Below are 24,489 nucleotides of genomic sequence, written 5' to 3' on the forward strand. Positions count from 1 at the left end.
GATAGTAGATGTTATAAACATCCGACAATACAATGTAAATAAAATGCATTTCAGTGGCCATGTAAGATTGCTAATCTTGCAAAAGATGCAGAATTTTATGAAGTCATTGAAAGTGATTTTGGAGAACTGTTCCATAAGCAAATGAGTATCTGGCAGTGTTAGACCAGTTAACAATTAAAGATGAGAAAAACAACAAGGATGATAAGAGGATAAATTCTTCAAAAGGAGAATTATTTGAATATCAAAGGATTAAGAGAAGCTCTCAGGAAAATTGATGAAGCCTTTACATCTTTTTTCAAAATGACCTTTGTATGATTCTGCTATAAAAGTCAGCATGAAGTGAAGGGTGTCAAAATTTGCTATCATATAATTTTGCTGGGAAAATTATCCCCCTCACCAAATCAACACTTGATTCAGTCTTTGTTTATTCTAAAAATTAGACCATTGTTGCAATTAGAGTTGTTACATGTGTGTCTTCAAAGATAAATCACATTTAAAGATAAGATAATCTTTTATTTTTCAAAACAAAGTCTCAATCAAACCTTTTTTTTAATTCTTTATTTTACAATGCTAGACCCTATTTATTACTTTTGCAGCTTTCAACAGTCATATTATGGCAAACAGAAGCAACAGACGCTGAAAATAAGGCTTCTAATAGACTAATCAGATTCCCTAGTTCTCTCTCTATGAGGCATTTAGAAGCAGGACTGGCCACTTTGCAAGGAGTAAAGCCCCAGGGTAGTTGGATAATTCAGGGGAGGGAAGAGGCCTTAAGAAAGGAGACAGGCAGTGGACTTCCTCTGGCACTAATCTGGCACATAGATGTTCAGGCCTAATGAAATTTGAAAAAATAAAAACGATGTAACCTTATTTGTGTCCCAGCTGGTAAAGCAAGTTATACCAGTTAAATGTGGGTATATCAGGATTTATTTTTAGCAGTTACCTACTGACTGATATTTGGGTTGTTTCCAGTTTTTTGCTACTATAAGCCATGCAGCAACAAACAACAGTATACAATTATATCTTGGTGCACTTGTACAAATATCTCTGTAAAACAAAAATTCCTAGAAGTGAAACTCCTAGGGTTGAAAAAAAGGTATATTAAAAATGTTAACAAGGACTAAGTAACAAATCCTCCTACCATTTAATGCCACCTGCAGTATTTGAGAATGCCTGTTTTTCCACACCTTGATGAGACTATTAACACTTTTTGCCAATCCGATTACTATATACATTGTTGTTTTCGTTGTCAAAAATATAAATTCTTGATGTGCAAGATAAACATTGTTCACTGCTTAGAATCTTTAGGAAGAGCCTCATTATAGGCTCTGAAAAATCTACATGATAGATGCAGGGGGAGATCATCTCATCCCTGGTAATGGGTAGGAGCTAAAAAATTGAGCTCAATATGCATTCTTCTGTTTAAAAAAATCCCTCTCTGAAACAATTGTAGTCATTGCTTACACAAACTAAAGGGTTTATAGTCAGTAGTGGAAGACATAGATCATTATTTTTGCAAATTATAATTTCAGGACTGTGAGATCTTTTATTTTATTTATTTAGTTTGAGAGAAAGAGTGTGTGGGCGGGAGGGGCACGGGGAGAGAGAGAATCTCAAGCAGTCTCCACGCTGAGCATGGAGCCCAAAAACATGGGGCTCGATCCCACAACCCTGAGACTACCTGAGCTGAAATCAAGAGTCAGACACTTAACCGACTGAGCCACCCAGGCACCCCAGGACTGTGAGATTCTTTTTTTTTTTTTTTTTTTTACAGATTTTAAAATATTAAAATTGATAAGGTCAGTAGATCCTGAAAATGGATGCTTAGTGTCATCCAAGTCCACACTCTTTCCTTCAGGATTTTGGTCACAGAAAATGTCAGCATTCTAACTGAAAAATTCTTATATATATTCAGGACTTATAAAAAGAAACAAAAAATATCCACTAGAGTATGCATTTGTCACAACCCATCAAATTGTAGATTAAGATGTGTGTATTTCACTGTGTGTAAATTTTACATAAAAAAGAAATCATAAAGTCCTCAAAAAATTAAATATAGAATTACCATATGATCTAGCAATTCCACTTCTGGGAATATACCCAAAAGAAGTGAAAGCAGGGACTTGAACAGACATTTGTACACCCATGTTCATAACAGTATTATTCACAATAGGCAAAAGGTAGAAGCAACTCAAGTGTCCACCAATGGATGAATGAATAAACAACATGTACTATGCACATACAATGGAATATTATTCAGCCTGAAAAAGGCAGGCGATTATGTGGATGAACCTTGAAGATGTTATGCTAAGTGAAATAAGCCAGTCATAAAAGAACAAGTGTTGTATGATCCCATTTATATAGGTACCTTGAGTAGTCAAATTCATAGGCACAGAAAGTAGAATGGTGGTTGCCAGGGGCAGTGGGGGAGGGGGAAAAGTGGGGGGTTATTGTTTCATGGGTACAGAGTTTCAGTTAGGGAAAGTGGCAAGTTCTGGAGATGGACAGTGGTGAGGCCGGCACAACAAGGGGAATGTAGTTAATGCCACAGAATGGTATATTTACAGATGATTCAAATGCTAAATTTTATGTTACACATATTGTACCACACTAAGACTTTTTGAATCCCATAAGCAAATATTGAATTCTAATGATATGCATGCTGAAGTGTTTGGGAGGTGAAATGCACTAATGCACTCTGCAACTTCTTTTGAAATGTATTAAAAAATGAATGTGAAGTGACAGGTTGATAGACGAATAAATGTGTATGTGCTATAGTAAATATAGCAAATGTAAATTCTATAATCTGGATGATAAAGGTATGGGTATTCATTGTGTCATTCTTCCAACTTTTCCATATGTTTGAAAGTTTGGGGGGGTACTTGTGTGGTTCATCAGTAGAGCATGTGACTCTTCATCTCAGGGGGTGTAGGTTTGAGCCCTACACTGGGTGTAGAAATTACTTAAAAGTAAAGTTTTAAAAAAGAAGAAAATTTCCTTAATAAAATATTAGGGGGAAATGGCCTAGACTAAAACAAATTACTAGCAAATGAAAGACTCTTTTTTACCACAAATTCATCTTTAGCTTTTGTTAGCAATGGGTAATAATTTTACCATGGAGAGAGATTTTCAAGCAGAGCTAAGGAAATGGGGCTGATTTTTTTGTTTTTATTTTTTTATTATATTTTCAAAGATAGATTTATTTATTTATTCATTCATTCATTCATTCATGAGAGACACAGAGAGAGAGGCAGAGACACAGGCAGAGGGAAAAGCAGGATCCCTACAGGGAGCCCAGTGTGGGACCTCAAACCAGGGACCCTGAGATCATGCCCTGGGCCAAAGGCAGATGCTCAACCTCTGAGTCATCCAGGCGTCCCTTTTTGTTTGTTTTTAATAACGACCAGACAGGAACATCTATTTCAAGTATTGGACAGGTATTGATTTATAAGTGACTCTATGATATTAAAAATGAACTCAATATCACCAAAGTTGATAAGTATCTCTCTATCAAAGGCAAGGGTCATGGTTCAGCTCTTTCTCCCATTGGTAGGATTTGAGCATGTGTTGAGGAAAGGAATCCCGGCCTCCTCAGTCAAATGAGAAAAGGATACTCTAAATAGATTGGCTATGATGACATGCAACTTTAGAGCATTTGGGAGACTGAAGGTCCTCCTAATAAATATTAGCTCACTGGAGAAGTACAGTAGATTATAAATAGCAGCTCTTCATTTCTTCATACAAACATTTCAGAGAGCTCTACATTTTTTCCCTTTGGTTCATTAAAAGGTAAACAGAGAGACATGGCCTTCATTTCTGGGATCTCTACAATTGCATGCTGAGGCAGTTTTCATAATTGTAAAACCACATGATAATCCTGTCCCAATGACATTCTTCCTGCATTGGGATACACACCCAGAGTTTCAGAGGTGCATACTCAGTGGATACAAGGGCAAGGAAGTAACCTTAATGAGTAACACAGGCCAGTCCCAGAGGGAACTGTGGCCTCTTGGAAAACCCTTCACCTGACTAAAAGATGAATCCATGACTCAGCCCAAGCCAACTGGCCCAAGATAGCCAGATATGTCAGTTTTCTAAAAGCCATCTGAAATCTGTATATTTATATAAAATCTTACAAGTTTAAATGAGGGCAGCAAATTCAAATGTTTCTCAAAAACACCGTATGGGTTAAATGAAACGTCTCTGTTGACGTTCTGTGGTCTGTAGGCTCCCTGTGTGTAACCTCTAATGTATGTGTACAGGGTAGGATGGTCCAACTTCCCTTGATGCTAACGTCCAGTAGAATTCAGATTTAGCACTGTTTCAACTCTTTGGGATGATATGCTCATCTCCACTGTCTCCAGTTTCTCTGTTGTAAATGTGAAATATGTTCAGGTCTTTATCACTTTAAATAAAAAAACCCAAATATTTGACCACTGCAACGTTTGCAATATTCATGCAGTAAATGTGTTTTAAGTCTGTTCTGTGTCATGAACCTTCTGTAAAGAAAAGGTAAATCAGCAAAAACATATAATTCATGGAGCCCTCAATTTATTTACATGTAATGATCCCAAAATGTATATGTTTGGAACTAGGACCATATTTTTCCATAAAATGACATTTAATGAGTAGTGCTTCTGGATCATTCACTGCGTGAAGCCCTGCTTAATTCTCCTATCATTATCTTGACTTTACAGATGAGGAAAACAGGCTCAGAACAGTTGCGTGACTTGCCAAGGTGGTGTCAGAGTCGGGAATCAAACACGTGTGAGGGTCAGGCTCCAAGGCCCGTTGTTCTCTCATTCTTCATCACTACAGTGCCCGCAATGCAGTGTTCTGTGTGGTGTTAAGGCTGTCAGGACAGACTATGAAATACTGTTGTATCCATAATGTACTTGTACAACTATTTTCCTAATAAAACTCTACTTCAACAGAACCCAGACTCAGGTACAATGATGCTTTTTTTTTTTTTTTTTTACTTCCCTTGCTTTTATGTGGGAAAAAATATATTTAATTACTCAGGTGACACATAGATACATTCTTGTTGTGAAATATCCAAAGAACATGGTAGTCTGCAAGGGCAGGAAAGAAAATTCCCCTGGGCTTCCTCCCCCACTCTTGATCCCACTCCATCTCCTATTTCTGGCTCTACCACCATCAACAGTATGGCTTGTTCCTTCCAGACTTCTCCTATGCATTTACATACATATATGTACATACATAAATATGCATGGCGCTATGTTTCTATGGTAAATACATTCAGAATTCCACCTTGGGATGTCAGAACACTTTTCTGTTGCAGCCCTGGCAACTTCCCCAGCTCCAAGTCAATGTGGGAGGGTGGGGATGAAGGCAGCTTTATTAGTTATCTATTGCTACATGACAAACTACCCCACAATTTATCAGTGTAAAACAACCAACATTTATTAGCTCACATGGTTTCTGAGGGTCAGGAATCTGGGAGCAGCTTAGCAGGGTGGCTCCAGGTCAGGACCTCTCATGAGGTGGCATTCAAGATGTCAGCTGGAGCTGTAGTCTTTCTGAGGATTCATTGGTGCTGGAAGATTCACTCCCAGTTTGGCTCACTCAGTGGTTATTTGCTGGAAGGCCTTAGTTCTTTGGCTGTTGGCAGGAATCCACATTTCCTTGCCACGAGATCCTCTCCACAGGGCTGTTTGAGTGTTCTTATGGCACAGCAGCTAGTTTCCCCCAGAGCGAGCAGTCCACAATTCACAAGGGAGGACAAGGAGGAAGCTGCAATGTCTTTTATGACCTCGTCTTGGAAGTCACAGACCATCTCTTCCACCAGATTCCGTTCATTAGAAGCAAGTCACTTCGTCCGGCCCACATTCAAGAGGAGAAGAGTTAGGCTTCACCTTTTGAAGAGAGGAATGTCACAGGATTTGTGGACATACTTTAACACCAGTACAAGAGCCATTTTGTGCGGGAGAAAAAAAAAAAAAAAAAGAGCCCGGCAGGGTCTAAGAGCAGGGCCGAACAGTCTGAGTAACGAGGAGGAGGGGAGAGGTACAGAGATAATGAGGTAACAGGAGAGTGAGAGGAAGAAGAGCTGGGTTGGCAATCCTGGCTGCACATTAGAATCACCTGGGGAAATTTTAAAAGTACTCCTGCCCCAGGCCCCGCTACAGATCAATTAAATCAGTATTTCTGGGATGGAGGCCCAGGTATCAATATTGTTTAACAGCTCTCCAAGTGATTCTAATGTGCAGCCGGAGTCGTGAACCACCGAAGAGCAGAGGTGCTGGAGTCCAGCCGTGTCTGGGCTCAGGTCCCAACTATGTCAATTAAGTAGCTGTGTGGTCTTAGGCAAGTTAATTAGCTTTCCTGTGCCTCATCTGTAAAATGGGGATATTAATAGTACTTCCTAATAGGGTGGTTGGGAGAATCACCGAGTTAATAACCCACGTGCATAGCTTTGAACAGTTCTCTGCACAGCCAGTGCTGCGTAAATGTTACTCTTGTGATGATTAGCAGCACCTGCTGGGCTTTCCTCCCTCCTGCTCTCCTTTTCCAAGGGCCTCAGCTGGGAAAGACTTGGCTTCCCGTGCTCTACTCCCCTCCTTTTCCCTTGAGAAGGGTACATGAGCTCTTCAGCGCCCTTCTCAGGCTCTGCAAGCCCTCTAGCCTTTAGGCAGGTAAACTGAGAAGCTAAGCTGTTGCCACGGAAATGATGCGCATAGCTGCCGAAGGATCTCCTGCATCTTGGGGTAGTGAGAAGAAGGGAACCCCCCCTTCAGCCTCACATAGAATCCAGATACAACCTGTTGTACCCCACAGCAGCAGGATCTGCACACACACCTTGCAATTCCTTCAGGAAGCCTTTCTCAATCTCAAATTTCTCTGCACTCCTGTACTTTCAACACAGTCCCTAAGTTACCTACTGCCTTTTATATTTATTTATTTATTTCCCTTCTGCATTTTCTCTCCTTCAGATAGCAGGTTCTTGTAGAGGCAAGGACGGTGTCTTCTCAGAGAAGTATCAGTAAAAGCAGGGAGGGGAAAATGAAGGAAAAAGAATCTTCTTTTGGGTTATAGCTACGTCTTTAGTGCCTAAAAATTTAGTGGGAAATGACTCTGCTTCTTTAACTTCCTCCCTATCTCTCCCCATATTACTATATCCCTAAAACACCCCTAACCCTAACCACCATTTTCATGGAAAAATAGCATGAGTGTTCTTTCTCCTGCTTTTATAGCAGAGGTTAATAAATTGCCACTATTACAGGGTATTCCAGATGATATTGATGAGGCAGGTACAGAAATAAACTAATGGGTATTTCCTATAAAGAAATGTCTTTCCCATACATAAAAGCACTACTCTGTAGGAAAGGAGATTCAGGGTTTTGAAGCCTACCAGGATAGACAGAGGTGGGGAAAAGAATAAGGAATCAAATAATTAAATCCTTAAACTATAAAACAATTGCTGAAAAAATTTCTCCAAAATTTGCTCCCTGTTCTCCAACATTGAAATAATCATGATTTGAATAGACTGTGTCTGTGCTCTCTTTTTTTTTTTTAAACCCCTCTTTTCTGCAAGGTTATGATTTGGATCCCAAAAGTTAAATAAAGATCCTTTTCATAACATGTATTAGGCAAAACATATTTAAAGCCCCTGCTGTTTATTAAGTTAGAAGATATGGTATTGATAGTTAAAACTCTGACAATAAACGGCCTAATTTCAAAGCACTTGGGCTTAGTTTTACAGTATAGAAATGAACACTGTGGTGAAAAATTCTGGGTACGTGGAGCCTGATCTCATGTATATCAGTGGTGTCAAAACATGAAGCTATCTTGTTAGCAAGTATCTAGATGCCAGAAAGGGGTCATTCTAGAATATGATTATTCCTGGCTGAATTCATTCATTTCTGCCAAAGAAGGGAATCCTGAATTTTAAGCCTTATAAGCTAGGAATAAAATTAGTCTTAAACCTAAAAATTATTCTAGAGAAATATTGCCTTAGTGGTTGAGGTTATTATAACTGTTCCATACATAAATAGCTTATTTTATTGGTCAGATTAAATGATTCCCATGTGTCCTTCTGAAACTTTCGGCAGTCATTCCTCATTGACTGCCATCTCAGCCAGAAGATAAGAAAAAGTGATGAACTCCAGTCTTCTTCATCAATGAGCTCAGCCAATAAGCCAATAGAAGGTTCAGTGGGCACCGTTGACCTTCCCAGGAAAGCTACCAGCATGAAAACTGAAGAAACATGGCACAGAAACACAGCAGTAAAATTCAAGAGACTAAAATAAACTCAGTGAGCCTGCCTGGTCGCTAAACACTGAATACATTTAAGTGCTATTTTGACAAGAGAGCATGGCGGCTTTTTAAGAATTTCATTTTTAAAACTCTAATACGATTTTATTCTTCTAACAGCATCATCCTGGGTCTGTGTTTGTTCCCAGTGAGGTCATTATTAAGTGAATTGAATTATTGTTCTGTTCAAATGACCTGTGCATTCAACGTGTGCCGAGCTCTAGCAAGAAATGTTTTATGTATTATTGGGAGATGGCCATCTGGGGCACAAGCCGGGCCTTCTAACATGCAGAAATGTGGGGAGACAGTTTATGTTCAGTCTTATCTATGATCAGAATTCCATTTATAAGCTTTTTTCATCCACTTGTCAACACTGTTCACTATAGCAACACTGAAAATGGCCAGAAATGAACAGATTTATCAGAACAATGTGAGGTCAGACTGTATGTTTCAATTACTGTATATTGGATTTTTATCATACATTTTAAATTTTATCCATAAAAATAGTAACAATGTAATAAAAATGGAAGTAGTTTTCTTTGATCAACTTCCAGTTAGTGTAAGTTACAAAGTAGATAGGATAGATTTCATGACTTTTATTAGATAATGGGTCTCACATTATATATGTATATTTTAAATATAACATGGTTGTTCATGCCAAGAAACATGGATTAATTTTTTCAAGTCTGAAGAATACTACTCTTCCCTTCCCTGCATATTTAATGAAACAGCATGGCAATGTGTAAAATTAAATTTTAAACGTGAAGATTATATTTAAGCCACACCCTCCCAACCTTCTCATATATTTTTCAAATAAACTTCTGATAATGCTAGAGGCATGTTGGACCAAATGAATGATCTTACACTCTCTTACATAAAAACACCCAGATATTCTGTATTACAAAATGAAGAAGATTTTTCAGGTATCTTTTTCTGGTTGTTTTTCACTGTTGTTCCACTGATACCTCAATTAACAATAGGAATTCATCTCTTTCATAATGAAGTATAAAATCTTACAAGTAAGTCCTTCCTACTTTGCTCCCTCCCTCCCTCCCTCCCTTCCTCCCTCCTCCCTTTCCTTCCTTTCCTCCTTCCTTTTGTTCTTTTTTTAAAATAAAAATATTCTAAAAATATCTTCTAAATTCTATAAAGTAGTATTCACTTTGGACATATAACTGTACAGTTTAAATATATCTGGATTTTAATTTTACTTGTAAGTGGGAGATGTTTGTTAGAGAAACGACTAGTATCAGCAAACAGGTAGAAAGATAAGCTTTGTTCACAAATGTGTCCCTGGAGTCATATTACACTCACTCACCTTGAAAGTATCATAATGAAAATGATGGTAATGATGACGATGATGATATAGCAATGATAACTAGCATTCAATGCACACTTTGTGCCTGTGACTAGGCTAAGTATTTTACAAGCATTGTCATATTTGCTCTTCACAACAACCCTCTGAAAGCAGGTAATGCCATCTTTAGATAAGGAAACTAAGGTTTCTGAAGCTATGAAACTTACCTGAAAGGTCAATTATGAGTACCTCACCCTTGGTCTGTGTGACCGGCTCTCAGTCTTCTGGAGAGACGGTGGCAAGGGTAGAAGAAGTGGTGACTATCCCCAGTTTCTACCAGTCAAAGAGTAGAAGGTTGCTGTGGGCAACCTCAACCTTCTGAGTGTAAAAGTGCCCACACTGGTCTTGCTTTTTCTACGACCTGAAGCCTTTTGCTCTGACCCAGATCACTTCAGCAAGTTCTTGCCCTATATCTTCTCCATACTCCCCTCTCTGCACTTTTTCTGTTGCAAACGTGTTTATATAATATTGGCCTGATATTTCATATCATGACTCTTCATTCCTATTGTTCCCATTGTCCATCTCTTACAATGGACAAAATGGAAAGCCTACCTCCTTCTAAATTCCCCAGCTTTTGTTATTATGGCTCAGAGAAGGGTTCTCATGGGACTTGAGATCGTGCCTCATCCAAAGAGGCTAGCTGGCCACCCAAAAGTGGCCAAGAACAAAAAACTCTGCACAATAAGAATAGCAGTTATCATTAGCTGACCTCTTGCGATCCGAAATGGAAAACTGGGAGAGTATTAATCAATAGGAATAAGGGAAGAATGGAGTAGACACTCTGAAAAGAGGAGATGACATGCAGCAGAGATCAGAAGAGACACATCTAGGGAGTAGCTGACCCTAAACTTGTCTCCGTTTTTTTTATGGCTTTCCACTTACAGTCTCTGCATGTGTGTCCTTAGACGTTTTCTTGGGGAGACCTTAGTGAGGCCCTGTTCCTTGCAGCTGCTAGAACCTAGCAGTCCATATGAGCATCCTATCACCAACACCCTCCTGTGACTTCTTTTTTCCACCTCTGTCTTTGACAGTTTGATTAAGAGGGATAATAGTCAGGATCCTGTCCTTTGCAAGTGACAGAAACCCAACTGAAATCGCTGTAGGAGAGAAATAAACATCAAACCAAGGTAAGAGCAAGGAGATGAGAGTTAGGTACTGATAGAAAGCAAAGAACTGAAGAACTTGCTGTAGAATCCAAACAGCTCTGAGACCTTAGTGACTAGACACAGAGACTTACTGCTGACCTGGTTCTCTTCCACTCTTTCTTTTTGGCCTTTGGCTTTTTCATTCTCTTGCATATTCTCCATGGTGGAGTATAGGGCTGACAGCAGCTCTTGACCACATTTGTCCAACTCTATAAAGAAACAAGTGAGAACTTTCCTAACCAGTAAAATGTAGTTTCCCGGGGAAGAACTCTGATTGGCAAGGCTCTGGTCATGTGCCACAGGACTCTTTGCCAAGGGAAGTCACGCACCTACATCTGTGGCCCAAGAGCATAATGCTCTGACTCTAAGCCCACCAGGAACAAGTGATTGGAGTCAGGGAAGAGTAGTCTGTCAGGGAACAGGAATGCTGTTCTGTGCAGACAAAACAAACTGTATCTCTGAAAAGAGGTGTAGCTCTACTACTTTACCATTTACAAAGAAAGAGAAGAGCAAATTGCTCTAATTTCCCAAGGTCTTCATGCAGACCTACTCCATACTCCCTTCCCCATCTCAGATCGCTGGCTTATCTTCATTACCTGAAGATATTCACTCACCTTCACCTTATAATCATCCTCACCACTGGGCCCAGAAATTGGAATGAATTTGAGGGCCTCAGAAGAGAACAGTGGAAGCTCTCTATTCTTCAGCCTCTCAATGTGTGATCTATGGACCAGCAGCAGCACCTGGGAATTAGTCAGAAATACAAATTTTTAGGCTTCCTCCCAGACATGCCAAATCAGAAACTCTGGGGGTGGGGCCCAGGAATCTGTTTTAACAAACCCTTAAGTGATTTTGAAACAGGCTAAAGTTTGAGGATTTCTGCTTTAAGCTATCCCTTCAACAGCCCCTTGTTTTGAGGGTTCATCCAAAGCATTCCTGAGTGAAGAGTGTTGGTTCCCAAAATGTTGGCCTATCATCACATGTATTTCAGCAGGCCTCTGTGTGTCCACTGGGTGCTGCCACTATGCACCATGCTATGCATCCATTCATTGCCACCTGGGCCATCCAAACAGATTCCAAGGAGAATTTGAAGGATAAGGGCAGAGCAGATAAAAACATTCTATGGAGTTTTCTCATATGGCTCATTCATGGCAAGGTACTCCTGCAAAAAGAATATGTACTTTCATGCGCAAGCACGAATACATACATTTAAAGTATACTTGAGGGCACATTTTTGTGTCAGCTACACAGGCTTGCTATGGACCTAGAGACTTTAGGGGTGGTTTCAGTTTTTTTTTTTTTAACTTAAAAAAATATTTTATTTATTTGACAGAGAGAGCTAGAGAGAGCTAGAGAGCACAAGCAGTGTGGGGAGGGAGGCAGGGTGGGGATGGCAGAGGGGGAGAGAGAGGGAGAAGCAGGCTTCCCGCTGAGCAGGGAGCCAGTGGACACAGGGCTCAGTCTCAGGACTCCAGAATCAGGACCTGAGTTGAAGGCAGATTCTTAACCAACTGAGCCACCCAGGTGCCCCTTAGGGGGTGATTTCTTGGAGAAACCTCATATTCTTCATATATCTAAGAGGACTTGCTTGAGAAACCTCATGGGCATAAAGAAAAAAACTGAGCCCCAAGTGTCTTCCTGCCCAGTTTTCCTTTGTATATATATAATATATAGATTAACATACATATATTTCCTTTATATATATTAAGATTTTTATTTATTTATTTATGAGAGACACACAGAGAGAGGCAGAGATAGAGGGAGAAGGAGAAGCAGGCTCCCTGTGGTGAGCCTGATACAGGACTCGATCCCAGGACTCTGGCCCTGAGCTGAAGGCAGATGCTCAACCACTGAGCCACCCAGGCATCCCATCCTTTCTATATTGTTAGAAATCTGAGCTCATATTTTTTTCTGCACTGTGAACATCGTTATGGTATCTTGTGAACACAGTTAACTGTGGAGGAGATAACCTCTGGTGGCTCCCACAGCTCTTGCTTCAAACTATCAGTACTGGTTTCTGGCCTCTTCATTTGGAAATAGATATTTGTTTGCATATCTTAAAGTTCCTAATACTAAAATGTCCCTACTTACTACTTAACAACCAAAAAGTATTCTTAAGATTTAAAACAGTTAGATATTTAGAACATGAACTTATCAATATATACAATATAGACCCATATTTTGGGCAAATAAAATTATTCCAAAACCAAAGATCGTAACTATTAATAGCAAATGAGTTTTCATTTTTGTCCTTAGGATCCTTTGGGTGCAAGAATTCTTGTATAATCATCTAATCTACAATTTCACCTTTAAGCTGAAACTGCTTCAGCCAGGAAGGAGTTCTCATCCCAGAGTAAAAGGATTTGCAAGCAAGGATTCATAACAGAAGTGCCATCTCAGCCTTATTGGTGGGATTGCAAAGTGATAATTTAATTTAATTACATGATAATTTAATATCCCCTGTGTTTCCCTGCGAGTACTTCGAGGACAGTGTTTGGAGTGGCAGCTAGGTCTTTGACAGCGTAGTTATCCTAGTGGAAGGTGAGATTGTACTCACAATTAGTAGCTAGATTTTTTTTTTTAAATCTCCATCTCTGAAAACATCTAGCTCATGTTAACAAAAATTTTTTTTACATAAAATAACATCCTTTTTCAAGGTCATTCATTTGCATTCTTATAAACAGAGTTGCACTTCCAGAAAATAGTTGAGTATTTATTTGCCTGACCACTGACTTCAGCTTTCTTCTCCAAAAGAGGAGAAAGAGACAGCACCTCCCCATTCCTTAGTTATATCACCAGTTTCCAAACTGCCTAGAAATCTGTTGTCTTGGCTTCTTCAGTTAATTCAGGGAGTAAAAGACAGATAGGACTTATGCCAGATTTCATTTTGTAGTGAATTATTTAAAATTGTTTAAAAGGATAAATATGCTGGAAATTAAATGTGACAGACTGTTAAAAATCGCCCAAGGCAATTTTTAGAAATCTTCAGATTTCTACTCTACTACCTTGGGTAAGGAAAAATGGTGATGCTGATTACAAAGAGAGGAAAGTCAGAAGGAAAATTTAACTTGTTAAGAAGAGGCTGAGTTTAGCTCCCATGTGGTGAATTTGTGGTATAATCCAGTGTAGTGGGCTCTGTGGTGCTCCACCCAAATCCCACCTTCAGGACCCAGGCACTTATTCTCCCAACTTTTAGGGTGGTTACCTGTCAAGGACTCAGAGTTGAGTCCCTGTGTAGAAATGGCCTTTAGCCAAAAAACTGTCTTGCCCAATGTTTCTTTCTGCAAAAAGGTAGCCCACGTCCCATGACTGGTTGATGAGGGGTACCAAGTCCTACCTCCCTTTCCTCAATTTGGGGACCTTTCTGAGGGGCTTTCCACTTTCAGACGTCGGTGGGATTGGCTGCAGCCTCGTCGCAGTAGCATCTCTAAACTTCACCTTCTGCCCAGTCTTGTTTTCCTCACCCCCTTACAAGTGTTTGTTTCCAAAACATTCTGATAAAATTCTTGCACACTTATTTTCATCTCTGTCTCCCAAGGAATCAAACCTACGATACCCAGGAACTAAACAAAGATGCTAATGTGGGGGGAGGGGCAGGCAAAAGGAGTTACTCCTAAAATTTTAATAAAGTAAACTCCTTTTAAGTTCTACGCTTTCAATTTGTAGCAACCCTTAAGGCTGAACTGTTGTAGTAATGTGAATAACACCAGTATAAGTCAATTAGCAAAGTATTTACTAAGTACCCATAAGATAAGTAGTTTCTGAATGGTAATCCTCATTAACACTGTACTTCATTTATAATATAACCTGTTGGTATGATTTTTCAGTTTTGATAACTAGTTCAGTTTTTATTTTTATTTTTTTTATTTTTATTTTTTTTACTAGTTCAGTTTTTTAAACTGCATAGATAATAAGATCACGTGATTCAAAGGGCATACAAGTGAGTTACTGGCCCATTGTGGCCCTTGTCTGATAGCTTCCCATAAGCAATCAGAGCCTTACACAATTAGCTCCTCATGAAATCTATTAAAAATGTACTTTTTTGTTTTTTAATCACCTAATGGGACAAAGTCCCAGGTCAGAGTCCTCTGTGTAATGATTATATCCAGTGTGATCAAGACATGTAGCTCGGTTTTATAGATAATATTGTGAGAACCAAGCGGGATTCATTGAGAGGCAAGAGCCTGAATGCAGTATCTCTCATCTCCATGTTTCTTCCTCATTAACACTTGTCCCAGGGCAACAAGAGCTGCCCTACTGTTCTACTGTTACCTCTGCTGGTGACAACCCAATGCAGGTGGCCCAGCAGGACTAAGACCACAACGTTGATGCCCAGAGCATACAACCTACAGAATGACTTCTGTGATTCATTTCATTTTTGCAAGCCCAGCTGTTTGGGATTTGCTCACTTGCCAGTGATGTCCTGCAGGCTTGGGTTTGGGAACCCAGAAAAATAGCTAATTATCCCAATTTTTTAAAGTGATGAAAAAATGCACATTTCCTAGAACTCCTCATTATTTCAACTCTGGGACCTCCAAAATCTGTGGTGTTTCCTGTATAACGCAGCACCTCTCAACCATGACAGACCACATGTACTAAAATGCTGAGAGAAATACACTGCACAGAAGACGAATTTTAGCAGTTTCTTTCAATCTCTTTCTGTAATTTGATATTAAGATAGTGATTTAACATCTTAATGTGACATAGTTGACAATGCAGATTTGTGCAATGAAAAGATAATTACCATAACATTTTAAAATATTTCATTACTGCATTTTTAATAATAAAAACAGTAAAATGCTTTTGTATTTTAGTCTCAGCCTAAACTTTAATAATCATTCTTATTTAAATGACAGGATGTGGAACTGTCGAATGTTGTATATTTACTCATGAATGATTTAGGGGAACTATGAAATTATATTAAATTTGAAGAATACAGTTTTGTGTGGAGGGGATAAAAACCCTAATGACTTCACAGGAGAACTATTTATTGGGATATCAAGTTACCTTTGTTTGTAGCATAATGGTCCCAGAGGGACCAAGTGAGATTATTTTGATGGTAAATTTATTACATGGTTTTTAGGGGCCTGGGCCTGAGGGATTTTGTTGAAAAGGGTTTTGTGATCGGAGAAGCTATAAGGAACTTTGGCCTCTCGCAGAGTCTCCACAGAGTGAATTGCTGTCCTTGGAGAAATAAAACAGATGCTGCCCAGGGAGGGGGGCAAATGTCTCAGGTTGGTGTCAGCTCACCAAGGAAGGGAGCAAAGAGCAAACATTTCACTTATGTAAAAAATGCTGTATTTCCTTTCGGATAGCAACTCCAAAGCATTGTTCATCTCTCTTCTCATTAAAAAGCTCAGAGCTGGAATTCCAGCTACCATTTGCTGGCTATTTGACCTTAGGAAGTTGCTTGACCCTCTGCCTGTCTCCTTATCTGCAAAATGGGAATGATAATAGGGCATACTCCCACAGAGTGGTTATGAGGACTAAATTAGGTGCTCAATATGTGGTACTCAAGTACATACATGGTGCCTTGGCACAGGATTTAACTCTCCAACAATGGCAGCCATCATCATTATTATTGTAAATAAAGTTTTTAATTTATTTTTTTAAAAGATTTTATTTGTTTATTCATAGAGACACACAGAGAAAGGCAGAGACACGGGTAGAGGGAGAAGAAGGCTCCCGCTGACTGATGGGGGACTCGATCCCAGTACCCCAGGATCATGCCCTGAGCAGACGTTCAATCACTGAGCCACCCAGATGCCCTAAATAAACGCATTTTTAAAGTCTTGTTTTGTCTGTATGTGTGTGGGTGGGAACCAAGAGGGCATGACTTGTGAAACAAGTGCTGTATTTTTCAATGCCGTTAGTTCCAGAAAAGAACCAGCATAAGGCCAGAGGTGCATGACCTCTCTTGTGGCCACTGCACATCAGCCTATAGCTGAGTCCCCAGGATAGCAGAGAGTCTTCCAGACTCCTCTCTCATCGTTCACACCTCTTGCATGGGCCCCTGGGAGCCCAGAGATTCTGGATTGGTTACAGGCCACAATAAACCATGTGTCAGAATTGTGCCCCCCACTTCCACCCTATCCAGCTGTACTTGCAAGAATTTGCCTAGCTCCTTTTCTCTGCTGCTCTTTTCTACCCCCATCTGGAATCTTAGCCTCACTCCAGATCTATGACCAATCATCCTTACTCAGAGGGAACTGAAGGATAAGGATAACTTTGGTGACTCTACATCAAGAGTACCCTGTTGATGGGATGCCTATTACTATTACAGTAACAATAATTAACTTTTTTTAAACACCTGGTCTGTGTTAGCCCTGTTCTAAGCAACTCATTCACTTCTCACACAAGCCCTATGAGTCAGGCATTGTTATTATTCTCATTTTGCAGATGAAGAAATTGTGGCACAGAGAAACTAAGTAACTTGACTAAAGTCAGACAGGCAGTGAGTGACAGAATGGAAATTTGAACTGGGGCAGGTTAGCTCTACAGGCTATGTACTTAATTACTTTCTCCCTGACAGGATTCTTTTATTCCTCTGTCCCTAGCTTGCTCTCCCATTACAAAGATCAAGTCTCCAATTAATCTATTTGCCTTGGTGCTGTGGTGATGAGCTGCCTAGGGCCTTAGGTCTTCACCACAAACCCTTGGGGCCCAGAGCCAGTAGTCCCACTCCTTCTCCTTCCACCCAGTTTTAGGCTTCTCTGCCCTGGATCACTGCTTGGGATGCTACCTAAAACGCATCTCTGAACATTTCAGATGCCACCTTTCTGGCAAGGGTTCCCTCCATCATCCACAGGGACTTTGGTCTCCAAGCCTCTGCTCATCTACCTTGGATATCTCACATCTGGGCTCAAGCTCCTCCAACTATAGGGGCTCCATTCCTGATGTGCCATGCCAGGGCAGTTTCTGCAAGGAGCGCCATGACTGTGAAAGAGAGTGGCCACAGCATTTTCATACCTGCTAATTCTTCTCCTTCCTTCCTCAGCTGAGTCTGGAGAGGGCCATTCTTAGGGACCCAGCATTTGAACTTTCTTAAGATATACTTAGTGAGAAGAGAATCTTCCAAAAGCTTCTCTGTACTAGCACACGTTAAGGTTACTGTTCTAACATGTGAGGACAAGTTCCTTGCTCTGTAGACAAGAAGAGCAAAGATGACTAAGCTCCTCAAAAGTGAGTAAAAAAAATATTCAAGATGTCCTGAAGACTGTACCATATCCCTCTGAGTAGGAAAGGGGAACTTAGGACTGCTGTATGAAAATGATCCACTAGATGCTTTTCAATTTAATACTACGATATCAAAATGTCAAGTATCCCATGATGTTTTGCTAGGCCAATTGAAACCAACTGAGCAATAAAATATATCTAAAGCAGCAGGAGAGTTAGGGGACTCTTGAGTCATGAAAGCACATATTTGATGAACAGGTCAAAAAAAATTCTCCTGTCTAAAAGGCAGAATGTTAAACATTTTGAGAGGTAATAGATTCCCAACCTAGAAGGTGAAAGGGCCACCACCTAAGATAATTAGCCTCCAGAGCAGAACCACACATGTCTCAGGGTCAAGCACATCCCTGACATGAGAGGAAGACTTGGGACATCAGAGCTGCCTAAAAACTCAAAGGATAGTCTGTAAAGCCCTTGGTAAAAGCACAGAAAGTCCTTAAAAAGAAAAAATTCAAGCCCAGTTCATTCAGCAGGGAGGTTGCAGGAAGGTAGAGAGGGTAAGGGTCATGGCAGAGTTGTTAAGATCGGAAATCATAAAAGAAGATATTTTTAGATTATACTTACCAAAAAATTAAATTCTTGGTAAAGCTAAGAGCACTATTAAAAAAAAAGTTAAACAACAAGCAAGTTCTAAGGGTCTCTGTCTCCCCGTCTCTCTGCCTAGCCTCTGACTTCCCCTAACTTTCCACTCTATGACTCTAGATTAAACCAGGGCCTACTTTCCACTGCAGGAGATGAAAAGTCCCCATATTCAATACCTTTTCAGCTCCCAGGCAACTAGGATGCAGGCTGTGACAGAGGATCAGCAAATCTGATCTGGCCCAGGACTGAATCAGAGACATAGGACATCCATTTTGGTGGCAGCAGCAGCATGTGTCTAGGGTCAGTGAGGGCAGAGATGCTCTCCCATTGAGTGGCTTTCAATGTCTAATGTCAGTATCAGCAGGGTCCTCACCAGGCAGTTCCTAAGTTGGTTTGGGCTGCTATTTACCCCACCTCCCTCGGTGCTGCTCTGTTTTCCTAGTCTAATTTCTTAGCTTTTCCAAAGATTCTGTGATCTACCAAATGCCCTTTCAAAACATTCTTTTTTTTTTTTTTTTCTGGAATAAACCAGTTACTTTCCATTGCACACACTCAAGAACCCCTAACAATACAGTGGGAAACCTACCTGTAGTGTTTAGGGGCAAAAGCAACATATCCTGAAAATACATCTTTCTATCAATTTAATAATAAGGAAAGATGAGTATTCCAACAGATAACAGGGCAAAGGATATAAGCAGACAATTCACCAAAAAGGAAATACAAGTGGCCAATAAACATAGGAAAAGACATTACCCGACCATTTCCAAGCTGTGTATTTTTCAAATATTGTTGTGAAATAATTCTTCCCATATCATATTGACAAATATTAAGAGTGCCAATATTCGGTATGATGAGTTTTGTGGGTAACAAGTTGTCTGGGGTATAAAATAATATAACCATTCCAGGGGATGGGGGACATCTCATTCTGTACATCAAAATTTAAAGCCTTCCTTTTGCCAATTTTGCTTATAGAAATGTATCCTGAAAGAAAAAACCCATGAATCTCGGGTCGCAAAAGGTGTATTAGAATGTATAGTTCATAAATTCAAAGTAAATTCACAGTTCAAAGTAATTTCAAAATAACTCACATCCTTTACTCACTCACTTGTTAGTGTCAAACACGATGGAAAGGATGGATTCACAGAATTATATGTTAGACCTCTTTTGATCCTCTTCCCCAGTTCACTATTCCTGTGCTTTGAAGCTGTGCTCCTCAAATACTCTGCCCTAAAGTACTCCTCCTGCCCCTGAGCCTGCCCCTCCTCTCTCCCTTTGGACCAGGAAAACCAAGAATGTGTCTTCCCTGTGGGTGAAGGACCGGGAGATATGGAAGGGAGGAGGAAAAGAATAGGAACAGGTAGGATAACCTTTTTTATCAAAAATTGATAATCCTTATTTTAATCCCACCTAGCAATAAGTAAAGAAGAGTTCTAAGGAATATAGGAATATATCTCAACCTTTCTCAACCTTTCCCAACCTCTCCTTCACTCAACTCTAGCTACCCTGACTCCTCACTGTTCTTCAGGCCTTTGCACTTGCTGTTGCTCTGGCCACGCTGCAATTCCAGATAAATAAATAGGGCTTGACATCCCATCCCATTCAGGTCTTTGCTCAGATGTCATCTATCTTTCCTGGACATTCTATTTAAAATTGCAACATGCAGATCCTCAATCCTTCCTATTCTTCCTCCTGGCTTTATTTTTCTCCATGGCGCTTACCGGAAACTAACAGTCTATACATTTTACTCATCCATTCATGCTTGTGTCCCTCCACGCCTACTAGAATATAATCTCCTGAGGGAGGTATTTTTGCCTATTTTGTTCATTGTTTTATCCCCAGTGTCCAGAAGAGAAGTTGACACATAGCAGATGCTCAAAAAATATTTGTTAATGTTCATAGTAAAGAAAAACAGAACACCCTGAGTGTTCTGTAAATTATAGATTTATTAAATATATAACACTATTTTCACACAACGGATTGCTTAGCACATTGTGGGAGGCAGAATGATATTTTATCCTGATGATAATATATCTGGCCCTAATTCCTAGACCTATAAGTGTAACCTTATTTGGAAGAAGGATCTTGCAGGTGTGATTGCCTTAAGGAATTTGAGAAAGGAGAGATTATTCAGAATTACTTGGGGGGGGGGTGCGGCTAAATGCTACCCCACAAAGTGTCTTTGTGGCAGAGGGGGAATAATCATGCACATGGAGAAGGTAACATGAAGGCAAAGCAGAAAAGAGATCCAAAGCTTGGAGTGATATAGCCGTAAGCCAAGGAATGCCAGCAGCCACTGGAAATTGCTGACACCCTGCTTTCCACCCAGTGATACCGATTTCAGACTTCTGGCCTCCAGAACTGTGAGAAAATACATTCCTACTCCTTTAAGTTAGCAAGTTTGTGGGAACTTGTTAGAGTGGCCACAGGAAAACCAGTACATGCTACTAACTTTTAAAGTGCTATTTTGGATTATCCTAGGAATAAAGTTCTTTCTCCCAATATAGGCACCCCAAGTGTCAAAAACGCCTCAACTCCTTTAATTTTTAAGACTTTTTATTTTTAGATAATTGTAGCTTCGTATGCAGCAGTAGGAAATAACACAGAGAGATCTTGTGTACCTCTTACCGAGGATGTAGGGAAACATCCTAGTCCATTATCACAATAAGGTCCAGTGTTAATGTTGACTTTTGTTGGTGTGGGTGTATGTAGTAGTATAGTTTTTTCCTCAGTGTTTGGCTAGAGTAGATGAGTTATTATCTAAAAGTTTCATCTTTCCTGGCTGCCCCTCTCCTTGTTTGGCTAGAGAGAGCAGTCTTTTTTTCATTGGAGTTCTTTTCACAAGTGCTCATTGGTGTTTGGGAGCTGCTGGCGTGTTCAGTTCCAAGCCTAGGATAAATGTGTAAAAAGAAACTTAGAGCACTCACCACATTGTTCCTCAGATCCTGAGGTCACTATAAAGTCTTACCTTTACTCTTTCAGCCTTCTCATGCTAGTTTTATACAGAATATCCAATGTTGGGATGCCTGGGTGGCTCAGTGGTTGAGCATCTGTCTTCCACCCAGGGTGTGATCCTGGAGTCCTAGGATCGAGTCCCACATCAGGCTCCCTGCATGGAGCCTGCTTCTCCCTCTGCCTATGTCTGCCTCTCTCTCTCTCTCTGTCTTTCGTGAATAAATAAATAAAATCTTAAAAAAATATAATATCCAATGTTTTCAACTGTATTTAGTTAGAGGAATAGGGAAAATTACATCTACCCCCGCTTCCTAGCAGTGGGAAATTTTCAGTGTGAACAAATTCTGTTTTATTTGGGGTTTTCCATGTATAGAAAAAATGAAGGGAGAGAACATTTGGACAGCTCCAAGAAGCAAAAGAAACCTACTTCTTTTTAAGCTTTCCAGTCCCACAGTCATGCTAACCCTCTCTTAATACTTGACGTATAGTTTTCCTTGAATAATACTATGTTTGCACATGTTTTTAGCTATTTCTTGTAAGCCCAGTTCTACTGTGAAGTCTTTAGCAAAGACCACATCTTATACTTCTTTTTTTTAACCTGGATAACTACACAAGAGGTGTCTAATAATTGTTGACTGAATACGTAAAAAGAGGACCTACCACAGACCGAGAAATATGGGAATGTTAGGTGTACAAGAAAAAAAAGTCATCATGTCCTCAAGGGCCTTAAAGTCTAGCACAAAATGAATTACTCCTGGCATCTCTTTTATGTCAGATCTACCTACTTGATTTTGTATGACAGAAATGAAAAGTTTGCTCACTGTATGGGATATGGAACCCAACCCCTAATCATACCATGTGGTATTCTGGACTGTTTTATAAGTTGACTGGTGCTTGAAAATGAAGGCTAGCAGATTTCATAGGTTCATTTGCTCACACATTTCTTTTTGGTTTTTGCTCTGGAAAAAGCCCAGATAGTCTGTGTTATCTGGAATAGGCAACCTTTACAAAGTTAGCTTTTTACCACACAGTAAGGCATACCTATAGGCTAAATCATATGTTAGTCCCAAAGAGTACTTCTGACTAGCCCGCAAGAGACCAGGGCAGATAAACCTATATGAAAACTTTGCACTTGTATCTTATCTAGAAGACTGAATTCTTTCAAGCAGTGACTGACAGCTTCAACAGGCTGACTAAAGTGGACAGAGATTGTCATAGGTCTGTGCCACCAGGCTCCTGGAATAACATAGCAGTGACGATGCCTTTAAAGTTGCTTTCTGAATACCAGTATCCCATGGACAATAACAACTCTCTTTCTCTGAGTCTTTAAGGCTGGAATGTCACACTCACCAGAGGCTGTTAAATGGACAGAGAAACAAAATTATCTTTGCATCTAGAATACAGATAATGCCAGAACTGAGGCCATTTTGTTCTAATTTTGACTCTTCTTTGACTTTTTTATAAATTGTTTAACCTCTTTGTACCTTCTCATTGGGATGTCATAAAGATTACCTCTCTACTTGACTGTTGTAAATGAGATATATATATCAGCAGAGATTTTTTTGATGTGAGGTACACTCAGGAGAAAAAGTACTGTCCTTGGGTTTCTAAACTATAAAGTTTAATCTTCAGTCCCCAGTGTCTGAACTCTTGGTTGATTAATTCATATAAAATCTTCACATTTTCAACGGTTTTCTCCTTTTCATTCCCAATCCAAATCTCAAGGACAATATACAGAAATTAATTTTTGAGTTAGAATGGGAGAAATTGTGTTAAATTCCTTCAGAGAATTAATGTGGAGTTAAATGTAATATTTGCCGACTCTACAATGCTTTTTCTAGCAGTTGTCCTTGCCATTTTTATTTTAATCCTTTATGTCTGCTTTTACAGCAACCATTTTAATTTGGATTTTCAAGTATTTTACAGTAATGTTAAGTAGAGAGGGGAAAATGGCCAGTGTACAGAGACAATCCCGTTACCTAGATTGGTTGAATATTGTTGAGTGGGTTGGAGTTTCACCACTGCTACCTGGAATCTCCAGGAGATGGAGATTCTAGTTGACTAATATTTTTTTTAATTTTTATTTATTTATGATAGTCACACACAGAGAGAGAGAGAGGCAGAGACACAGGCAGAGGGAGAAGCAGGCTCCATGCACTGGGAGCCCGATGTGGGATTCGATCCCGGGTCTCCAGGATCGCGCCCTGGGCCAAAGACAGGCACTAAACCGCTGAGCCACCCAGGGATCCCTAGTTGACTAATATTAAGGGACACTTCTTCTGATGGAGAATTCATAGCCCTAGAAAAATAATACAGTAAACTGTACTTTTATTTTAAGATTTTATTTATTCATTTATGAAAGACACACACAGAGAGAGGCAGAGACATAGGCAGAGGGACGAGCAGGCTCCCCACAAGGAGACCTATTCGGGACTCAATCCCGGACCCCAGGATCACGCCCTGAGCCAAAGGCAGACACTCAACCGCTGAGCCACCCAGGCATCCCAACTGTACTTTTTAATAGCAAAATCTTTGTTCCTCAGACACTTAAATACATTTTAAGTTGTGATGAATCTAGAAGAATTTAGAAACTGGGTATTTGACATCCCTTGTCCCCCCACCCCCACCCCACCCCACCCCCGGCCCAGTTCTAATATTGAGAGCTTTCTGAATGAATTCAGTTATTGAATTCTGATGATTTATTTACCATCTCTATGTATCCCTGAGTTATTACAGGGTGGGGGTAGGTGTGTAAAAGGATGAATGGGGAAATAATTTATAAGCTATAAGGGTAGTTTAATGTTATACTCTTCATAATCTTGGAAATGATTGTCATCACCATCACCACACCACCTTTACCAGTGTCAAGTTGTATCTCAACTATTACAAACTCATTTTCCTTCTTCTCTTCACTTCAGTCACTTCAAAATCCTCTGTGACTAATCT

The 24,489-nt window shown here is 39.9% G+C and overlaps 1 long non-coding RNA gene across 2 annotated transcripts in view; it reads right to left on the reverse strand.

Moving 5' to 3' along the window:
- The window catches only part of LOC121489813, an 85,441-nt gene that overhangs the window by 2,677 nt on the left and 58,275 nt on the right, over positions 1-24,489 (reverse strand). For both annotated transcript variants that reach the window (XR_005987429.1, XR_005987430.1), the window contains exons 3-5: positions 11,391-11,519; positions 10,876-10,985; positions 5,436-5,876 (exon numbers count right to left, since the gene is read on the reverse strand). This is a non-coding gene — a long non-coding RNA (uncharacterized LOC121489813). The remainder of the gene's footprint in view (positions 1-5,435; positions 5,877-10,875; positions 10,986-11,390; positions 11,520-24,489) is intronic.

This window comes from Vulpes lagopus, chromosome 4 (assembly GCF_018345385.1).
Source record: "Vulpes lagopus strain Blue_001 chromosome 4, ASM1834538v1, whole genome shotgun sequence".
Lineage (NCBI taxonomy): Eukaryota > Metazoa > Chordata > Mammalia > Carnivora > Canidae > Vulpes > Vulpes lagopus.